Below are 10,882 nucleotides of genomic sequence, written 5' to 3'. Positions count from 1 at the left end.
TCACTAAAATTAACATTGAATCGGTGTGTAACTTTGCAAAAACAATGTCGGACTCTGTAGTTTTCTCTGGGCCCCTCCCCAATCGGACCGGGAGTGACATGTTTAGCTGCATGTTCTCCTTGAATTGCTGGCTGTCTGAGTGGTGTCCAAAAAATGAGGTGGGATTCATAGATAATTGGCAAAGCTTCTGGGGAAAACCTGGTCTTGTTAGGAGAGACGGCATCCATCCCACTTTGGATGGAGCAGCTCTCATTTCTAGAAATCTGGCCAATTTTCTTAAATCCTCCAAACCGTGACTATCCAGGGTTGGGACCAGGAAGCAGAGTTGTAGTCTTACACACCTCTCTGCAGCTTCTCTCCCCCTGCCATCCCCTCATTACCCCATCCCCGTAGAGACGGTGCCTGCTCCCAGACCACCAATAACCAGCAAAAATCTATTTAAGCATAAAAATTCAAAAGAAAAAATAATATAGCACCTTCAACTGCACCACAGACTAAAACAGTTAAATGTGGTCTATTAAACATTAGGTCTCTCTCTTCTAAGTCCCTGTTGGTAAATGATATAATAATTGATCAACATATTGATTTATTCTGCCTTACAGAAACCTGGTTACAGCGGGATGAATATGTTAGTTTAAATGAGTCAACACCCCTGAGTCACACTAACTGTCAGAATGCTCGTAGCACGGGCCGGGGCGGAGGATTAGCAGCAATCTTCCATTCCAGCTTATTAATTAATCAAAAACCCAGACAGAGCTTTAATTCATTTGAAAGCTTGACTCTTAGTCTTGTCCATCCAAATTGGAAGTCCCAAAAACCAGTTTTATTTGTTATTATCTATCGTCCACCTGGTCGTTACTGTGAGTTTCTCTGTGAATTTTCAGACCTTTTGTCTGACTTAGTGCTTAGCTCAGATAAGATAATTATAGTGGGCGATTTTAACATCCACAAAGATGCTGAGAATGACAGCCTCAACACTGCATTTAATCTATTATTAGACTCTATTGGCTTTGCTCAAAACGTAAATGAGTCCACCCACCACTTTAATCATATCTTAGATCTTGTTCTGACTTATGGTATGGAAATAGAAGACTTAACAGTATTCCCTGAAAACTCCCTTCTGTCTGATCATTTCTTAATAACATTTATAGAGTATCTCGTTAATAGTTTTACATCCTCATTGAAGACAACTTTGGATGCTGTAGCTCCTCTGAAAAAGAGAGCTTTAAATCAGAAGTGCCTGACTCCGTGGTATAACTCACAAACTCGTAGCTTAAAGCAGATAACCCGTAAGTTGGAGAGGAAATGGCGTCTCACTAATTTAGAAGATCTTCACTTAGCCTGGAAAAAGAGTCTGTTGCTCTATAAAAAAGCCCTCCGTAAAGCTACGACATCTTTCTACTCATCACTAATTGAAGAAAATAAGAACAACCCCAGGTTTCTTTTCAGCACTGTAGCCAGGCTGACAAAGAGTCAGAGCTCTATTGAGCTGAGTATTCCATTAACTTTAACTAGTAATGACTTCATGACTTTCTTTGCTAACACAATTTTAACTATTAGAGAAAAAATTACTCATAACCATCCCAAAGACGTATCGTTATCTTTGGCTGCTTTCAGTGATGCCGGTATTTGGTTAAACTCTTTCTCTCCGATTGTTCTGTCTGAGTTATTTTCATTAGTTACTTCATCCAAACCATCAACATGTTTATTAGACCCCATTCCTACCAGGCTGCTCAAGGAAGCCCTACCATTAATTAATGCTTCTATCTTAAATATGATCAATCTATCTTTATTAGTTGGCTATGTACCACAGGCTTTTAAGGTGGCAGTAATTAAACCATTACTTAAAAAGCCATCACTTGACCCAGCTATCTTAGCTAATTATAGGCCAATCTCCAACCTTCCTTTTCTCTCAAAAATTCTTGAAAGGGTAGTTGTAAAACAGCTAACTGATCATCTGCAGAGGAATGATCTATGTGAAGAGTTTCAGTCAGGTTTTAGAATTCATCATAGTACAGAAACAGCATTAGTGAAGGTTACAAATGATCTTCTTATGGCCTCGGACAGTGGACTCATCTCTGTGCTTGTTCTGTTAGACCTCAGTGCTGCTTTTGATACTGTTGATCATAAAATTTTATTACAGAGATTAGAGCATGCCATAGGTATTAAAGGCACTGCGCTGCGGTGGTTTGAATCATATTTGTCTAATAGATTACAATTTGTTCATGTAAATGGGGAATCTTCTTCACAGACTAAAGTTAATTATGGAGTTCCACAAGGTTCTGTGCTAGGACCAATTTTATTCACTTTATACATGCTTCCCTTAGGCAGTATTATTAGACGGTATTGCTTAAATTTTCATTGTTACGCAGATGATACCCAGCTTTATCTATCCATGAAGCCAGAGGACACACACCAATTAGCTAAACTGCAGGACTGTCTTACAGACATAAAGACATGGATGACCTCTAATTTCCTGCTTTTTAAACTCAGATAAAACTGAAGTTATTGTACTTGGCCCCACAAATCTTAGAAACATGGTGTCTAATCAGATCCTTACTCTGGATGGCATTACCCTGACCTCTAGTAATACTGTGAGAAATCTTGGAGTCATTTTTGATCAGGATATGTCATTCAAAGCGCATATTAAACAAATATGTAGGACTGCTTTTTTGCATTTACGCAATAGCTTTAAAATTAGAAAGGTCTTGTCTCAGAGTGATGCTGAAAAACTAATTCATGCATTTATTTCCTCTAGGCTGGACTATTGTAATTCATTATTATCAGGTTGTCCTAAAAGTTCCCTAAAAAGCCTTCAGTTAATTCAAAATGCTGCAGCTAGAGTACTAACGGGGACTAGAAGGAGAGAGCATATCTCACCCATATTGGCCTCTCTTCATTGGCTTCCTGTTAATTCTAGAATAGAATTTAAAATTCTTCTTCTTACTTATAAGGTTTTGAATAATCAGGTCCCATCTTATCTTAGGGACCTCGTAGTACCATATCACCCCAATAGAGCGCTTCGCTCTCAGACTGCAGGCTTACTTGTAATTCCTAGGGTTTGTAAGAGTAGAATGGGAGGCAGAGCCTTCAGCTTTCAGGCTCCTCTCCTGTGGAACCAGCTCCCAATTCAGATCAGGGAGACAGACACCCTCTCTACTTTTAAGATTAGGCTTAAAACTTTCCTTTTTGCTAAAGCTTATAGTTAGGGTTGGATCAGGTGACCCTGAACCATCCCTTAGTTATGCTGCTATAGACTTAGACTGCTGGGGGGTTCCCATGATGCACTGTTTCTTTTTATTCACCTCTTTTTGCTCTGTATGCACCACTCTGCATTTAATCATTAGTTGTTGATCTCTGCTCCCCTCCACAGCATGTCTTTTTCCTGGTTCTCTCCCTCAGCCCCGGCCGGTCCCAGCGGAGGACTGCCCCTCCCTGGGCCTGGTTCTGCTGGAGGTTTCTTCCTGTTGGGGGGGGTTTCCTTCCCACTGTCGCCGAGTGCTTGCTCATGGGGGGTCGTTTTGACCGTTGGGGTTTTTCTGTGATTATTGTATGGCTTTTGCCTTGCAATATGAAGCGCCTTGGGGCAACTGTTTGTTGTGATTTGGCGCTATATAAATTAAATTGATTTGATTTGATTTGATTTAACTAGTACTGTGCCTGCGGCCTTCCATTCCCTCACTATGTTCCTCACAGTGGAAACTGAGAGTGAAATCTCTGAGACAGTTTTTTTCAGTTTTTTCTATCCTTCCCCTAAACCATGATGTTGAACAATCTTTGTTTTCAGGTCATTTGAGAGTTGTTCAGAGGCTCCCGTGTTGCCACTCATTAGAAGAGATGCAAAGAGAGGAGGTCAAGGGTCAGTGAGCTTACCAAACCAATTTTATGTTCCAATAATTAGTGCTCAATGTATTTAATTCAATAAAATGACAAGGGTGCACAAATTATGCACGTGCCCAATTTTGTTTAAATAATTATTGCACACTTTCTGTAAAGACTAGAAACTTGATTTCACTTCTCAAATATCAGTGTGTTTGTCTGCTAAATGATATATTTAACTGAAATTTCTGATCCAGACAACCAATGATTTATAAAGGAAAATCATGAAAATGATCAGGGGTGCCCAAACCTTTGCATACAACTGTATTTCAGAAACTGCTGATCAACTGGGATTTTCATACATATCCATGTCTAGGGTGTGAGAATGGTCTGAAAAAAGAGAAGATATCCAGTGAGCGGCACTTGTGTGGATTAAAATTCCTTGTTGATGTCAGAGGTCAGAGGAGAATGAGCAGACTGTTTGAATGGGCAAATGTGGGATTCTATCATATCGATATGAACCAACCTCTCTGAGGACTACCTTGTTGAATCTATGTTACAAAGAATTTATGCAGTTCTGAAAAAAAGCGGGCCCAACCCAGTATTAGCAAGGTGTACCTAATAAAGTGGCCGGTGAGTGTATATAATGGTAACCGGTGCACTGTACTTCACGCTATGACACTATGTTCATCAGATCTATGCAGTAATATACTGCAATATAGACATTATGTTATCAAATATTTGGCTGTTTTTATTTGGATATGTAACAGATAAAGTGTGTAGGACGTATTATGGCAGATTACAATGTGCTGTACCTTATTTTCACTCATGTGCTGGGCAAATTTGCTGTTTCCACTTTTGCAACCCACACGTACCATTGTGACAACCATCCACAGATGTGGACTCGGCATGCTGCTTTAACACTGCTTAAAAATGATCAGTTTAACTTTAAAAGCAAGATATAAATGGGTCACACACTCAAGTAACGTGGTTTTGTTTACAAAAGTGGGTAACCGTGAACTTTGACTGGAATATCTGACACGTTCATGGCGCATGCGTGTGAATAATGCTGATTTGGCTTACTGCATGTCTATTCTTTGCAAATCACCTGCAAAACTGTCTTCATCCCAATGTGTACAAGGTTGGCTTGCCCACACAGTATGCGTTAGCTGGGATCTTAGTAACTTAGGCCTTTAATCTCCATTGTGTCAGTCCACACAGTTGTGAATGGGTCCTGGCCTCGGGTGGGGAAGTCACCAGTCAGCTTGGTGTCCTGTGTAGGGAGAGCTGTAGACTCTCATTTGCTTCACACTATGGACAACAGAGATAAGCACCAGCACCATTCGACCTCAGGGCCTATATAGGACTTCTTCCTTCTTCTCCTTCTATGAAAGAAAAATCTCAAAATACAAAAAAAATTGTGAATCTGTGAAGTTCACTGAAAATCACTACACACCATTTTTGAGCTATGATGTGAGTATGAGTGGTTCTTCCTTGAGGCCCAATGTGTGTCCTTCTGTGTGAATATGTCATAGATGAATATGTCAGTTTTTCTTATGGCCACAGTACCAGCTAATATTATACTGTCCTGTACTGTATGTTTACAAGGGTTAGCCTGCAGGAACACATCATGAACCAAAATAACACACCTACCTCAGAAGCCACACACACACAGAATGACGGCATTAGGGGGATCAGGCTATCTACTGTACCTTTGTGAGTAAAAATGTTTGTGATACATAGTCATGCTGGAGATAATTAATGGTTAATACTTTAATGATGCTAAAGAAAACAACAAAAACAAGCAGTACAAGTCACAGTTTATATTATTAGTAGTGGTGGGCACAGTTCAGCTAATCCGATAACATAATTATCAAAGCTGATGTTTTTGCTAGCGGCTTAACTTTTCAGATGAGTTTTAAAACCATCATCAGACCAATTTTCTTCCAATAAATTTAGTTCCAATAACTTTCAGTCCGATAACATTTTTTACTGGTAAAGTGAGCAAAGTTTAACGGTCAAAAAGGTTTGTAAACTCTAAAATCGAACTTTTTTAGTCCCTGTGTGTTTGTAGCAGACTGGCTGCATGTCGCTAGCTGATGACGTCATCATTAAGCACAAAACGTGATTGGCCGGTCGATGCAGGGAGCTTTGTGAGTAGTGTAGTTCAAGTTCACTTTGGACGTTGCAGTGAGCGTTACCGTTGGCTCGACGCAAAAACAAAACGGACTAATTTTAACATTATTTTATTTTATTTCTTTGTGGCTGACGTATATTATAAGACTCGGTGGGGGAGAGGAGCTCTCACACCACAGCTGTGTACAGAGGGACTTTTCTTTACCGTTTAGACACTGTTTTGGATTTTTTTTTTTTAAAAAAGGATGTTTCATGTGGATTATTTAGTCAGATGAATCCCACCAAAACTAACAGGTAAGAAGTTATATTTACTATGTGTCTTTTAATTAATCAATGCATTAATGGACGTATTTCGGTTATTTAAGCCACAGGGTTCAACATGTCTGAAAAAGCAGCAGCTTTTTATTTTGTAAATGATGGTGTATCAAATACTGAGATAAACTGTGACTTCTAATACTGTGTTTTACTGCTTTTGAAAGATGCAGGGGTGGTGGGCAAGTGGTTAATGCGCTTGGTTTCTGTTCAGAAGGTTCCAGGTTCAAATTTTACCCCTGCCACATTTCTCCATGTAATGTGGAGTTGCGTCAGGAAGGGCATCCGGCGTAAAACGTGTGCCAATTCAACATGCAGATCCACCTTAGATTTGCTGTGGCGACCCCGAGTGCAAACAGGGGAGCAGCCGAAGGGAGTTACTTTACTGCTTTTGAAAGATGACGACAGTGTTTTATTTTTTTATTCATTCATTTTTCATGCGTTCTTATGTGTTTCTGATCCTTGAACCCAGCAGCTAAAAGTGTAAGTGAATCTGGTTTATCAGAAGCCAACAGTGTAATCAGATGTGGGCACATCTGAATCAATACTAAAAGTTACCGGTTAACTGTAATAAAGATAATTTTTTAGCAGTTTATCGGTTTAGTGTCATAAAACATAACTTTTCAGTTATCAAATTAATGGTTATCAAAGCTAATTTTGTGGTTAGCTGTGCCCACCACTGATTATTAGATGTAAAATCATGCTATACATGTAGCTAAAACTTACTCTTTTATTTTTGAATAACACTGAAGATATTTGGGTTTTTTGATCAAAAGAGGAATATATGCAAATGATTATAAATACTTTGTACGACGTGTGTTTGTGCAACACCATATAAGAGGCATATTATAAGAGAAAATCTTGAGCAAAGCTTTAAATACTAAAGTTGTAAATTTGGAAGAAAAAAACCAAACAGCATTAAAGTGGTTAATCTTGGGGGGAAATGAATCCATGAGTATTTAACCAATTTTAATGGATAATACATCAAACAATTGGTACATGTTTTTTGTTGTTGTTGTTTTTTTTTTTCATAGTAGAGAAGCTTGAATCTTCAACTGGACTGGGTTGCTTGACGCGAGGACGTTTCGCTTCAAATCGCAGAAGCTTCCTCAGCTAAAATTCTTGCTCTGGTAGTCTGACTTCTGTCTTGACTCTTGTAGAGAAGAATAAACAGAAGCCACAAAAGCTGGAGTATTAAACCTAACCAGACCCCTCCTACTGAGAGGCAGACTGCTATTGGCTAGTGAATAAACACTAGCTCTAATTAGCACCTATTGTGCTCTAGTTAGCACCCTCCTAATGACAGGGCAGCTGTCCCTCCTAATGATGGGATGGACATTATTCTTCTCTACAAGAGTCAAGACAGAAGTCAGACGACCAGAGCAAGAATTTTAGCTGAGGAAGCTTCTGCGATTTGAAGCGAAACGTCCTCACGTCAAGCAACCCAGTCCAGTCGAAGACTCAAGCTTCTCTACTATGGAAACCACCTGAACAACTGAGAGCCGACACAGAAACATTGTTTTTTTGTTGTTGTTTAGTTTTTTTTAAAGGAAATTTAATGATTTGACATTTCACCTGCACTGTAGCAATGCATTGCAGTTGCTCGTCTGATATTAATGGTTTAAGTTCAGCGCAACCAAACATTTAAGGATCCAGAGAACAAAATACCTTTCAGTTATATGTGTTTCCCCTCTACCCTGTTCTTTCTATTCATTCATCCATCCATTAATTTTCTGTATCCGCTTACTCCATTCAAGGGTAATGGGGGAGCTGCAGCCTATCCCAGCAGTCATAGGGCGAGAGACAGGGTACACCCTAGATAAGACGTCAGTCTATTGCAGCTGTTGTTGTAATTTTGAAGCATGTGAACTGTGCTTTTATGAATATGTCACAACTGCTCTGGCATAAATTCATCACTTATTGCAAGGTAAATGGAATTTTTTATGACAAATGTCCAATGTCCAATATCAAACCAACTTGATCTCGTGGCACATTCTGATACGACTGAGGGTTTCTAGTAATAATTATTTCACCTTCCTCCCCATATAAAGCCTGTCCTGGACACATATTTATGCAATAAAGGTTTTATCAATCACTCATGCTCCACACATATAGGGTTTGCATGGAGGCATAAAAATAAATATTTTGCACCTTTTGTGCCCTGACCACAATTCAAGGTGAGAAATCAGACCTGTTCTTAACCCAAATGTTGCTGAATGAATTGAAGATTGTATTATCCATTAATATTAAATGAGTTAAATTTGGTCAGTGCTCCTGTGTTGTTTCTGCTACACTGCATGAGGCTGTGCAACGACAGCTCTGCACCACAAAAACAACAGGTGCAACAGATGTGTGCTGTTCCCCTATGTCATGCTCCCTACTATTTCATATAGACTGCATGTGGTGCCAACTTGGCTCCATTCACTCACACACCCACAGCAGGCGACTCACTGTTGGACACCAGTTTATGGTCATTCTATATCCGTGTGACTGCGCACCCAACTGAGGGTGATGCAGACCTGATCACCGTCTTTGACACACCCATTTCAGGTATTCATGGTTGCAATGTGATAGTAAAGTGATTGCACAACAATTGTGCTAATTTGGTTAGCAATGTGGTCTCCAAACACCATTTTTCCTGGTGTAACTGAGCCCTTAATGAACAGAACACAGACTATGAATAGGACAACACAAGTGATAATGACATATAAGAGAAGTGTTGCACTCACCTTTGATACAATGTTACACAAGGTCAAACTCTTCTAAAGCCCCGGTTACACAGCACTAACGAAGGACACTGAAGCCAAAACAAAACAACAAATCTGGACTTACGTTGACTTTTGGAGACATCATTTAACCGTCATCCAGCTTCGTTTCTGTAGCTGGCGCGTCGTCAGAATTTTCATACTGTTGCGCAGCTTTCCGGCATATTCCACCTGTTTCTTGACGAGACTAAGTGAACTTCTATGCACACAAATCACTAACTTGCCCGGAATTAAAATGGTGATCACGCCTCTTTGTCGGTACACGGCTCAACGCTACTGCGCACTTTGCTGCCATCTACTGGAATAAAAGAGCATTACACCATCTGCCACACTATACAGCACATACACCCGATAATGGTGATATTTGATAATTGCCCACGGCACCCCTGACGATGGATCACGGCACCCTAGGGTGCCGCGGCACCCCGGTTGAGAATCACTGCCTTAGACCACTATTTGCAGTATTCTGGTAAAATCAAGGGCAAATCCATTCTATGAACATCTACATTTTTGTAGAGTCAGAATCAGAATACCTTTATTTGCCAAAAAGGATATCAGGACTTTGACTCCAGATTGAGCTGCACTCTCTCTGTACACACATGTATAAATATACACTGAACACTAAATAATTCCCAGTAAAATGTGCAAATAAAATGTGCAATAAAAAATGTGTACAGATTGAAGGTGTACATGAGATAGATACAGTATATGAATGAATGAATTTTATGGCAGGTTAAATTGTTCATCAGTGTGATGGCCTTTGGAAATAAACTGTTCCTGTGTCTTGTTGTTTTGACGTGCAGAGCTCTATTGATACCTTTACAGTGTCAAATCTTTCGCATAATCACGTTCTCGCTGGGGAGACCGAGATTTTGTTGTCAGTGTAAACATGAGTTTGTGGGTGGTGGAATGGATAAGCAACAAGCAACTTGTTTGCAACATTGCGTCATTATGGAGGTGAGTTCAACCAAAATATGTATTTAGGTGTTTAACTAAGATAACCGTGAGTCTTTAATGTGAGTTTTATCAACAAAAAAAAAAGAAAAAAGAAAAAAAGAAGAAGCGTGTTGCTATTAGGGTTGCGTGTCATGAACCGGTTCTTTTCGGGTATCCTTAAGAAATTATTAGATCCATCTACATCCTTTTTGCGTAATGATTCCCTTATCAGTCCTTCAGAGTGGCCGTTGTTTTTGGGGGGTATTTGTCAGGAAAATGATCATTTCTCTACATTGATTACAGACCCTGCAGCGGGTCTGTAATCAACCGTTTCTGCAGTGCGACTTTGCTTTGAACCTTGAACAAATGAAGCAGTGCTTCAATCTTCTATCAGCTGCTTTGTTGGTTCTTTGTTTTATTTCGCTTGATCTTAATTTTCCCCGTTAAAACCCTAAAGAGTATATGTCTGTGAGTAATATTTACCTTTTTTATGTCAAATGGACCTGTTATGGTCTTCTGAAACAGTTGATAGATGTATTTTATAACTTAAAAACAGGACCGATGCTAAGGCGTTAGCATGTCTATGGCATTTTCAATGTTAAAGTTAGCATTAAGCTGAGCCATTATCAAGCCTCTCTCTCCAGCGCACAAAGGATACTGGGATACTCTAAAACCGTGAATAACATTGACCAGAGGGGAGGAGTTTAAACAGTGTGTGTCCAGGGTGTGAGGGGTCTGCACACCCTGCTCAGAGTACCGCTCTTATTGGACCGACATCTCTGCTATTGTGGAACTGTGGGATAGCTCGCGCCCATAGGTTGAGCTCACCGGACTATTTTCTCCACCCTGCTCAGCGTGCCGCTCTCGTAGGAGTGACAACACACAGAATGTGTCTCTTCCCAGATAGATTTATT

At 39.9% G+C, this 10,882-nt stretch overlaps 1 long non-coding RNA gene across 1 annotated transcript; it reads right to left on the bottom strand.

Moving 5' to 3' along the window:
- Positions 1–4,766: 4,766 nt before the first annotated feature.
- LOC117507951 lies at positions 4,767–8,908 on the bottom strand. The gene is made up of 3 exons (XR_004559900.1): positions 8,898–8,908; positions 5,005–5,010; positions 4,767–4,901 (listed from the first exon to the last, which is right to left on the bottom strand). It is a non-coding gene; the product is annotated as an uncharacterized LOC117507951 (long non-coding RNA).
- Positions 8,909–10,882: the final 1,974 nt, after the last annotated feature.

The sequence above is a fragment of the Thalassophryne amazonica genome, chromosome 3 (genome assembly GCF_902500255.1).
Source record: "Thalassophryne amazonica chromosome 3, fThaAma1.1, whole genome shotgun sequence".
NCBI lineage: Eukaryota > Metazoa > Chordata > Actinopteri > Batrachoidiformes > Batrachoididae > Thalassophryne > Thalassophryne amazonica.
The sequence above is the reverse complement of the archived record's forward strand: the minus strand, read 5'-3'. Positions and strand labels throughout refer to the sequence as shown.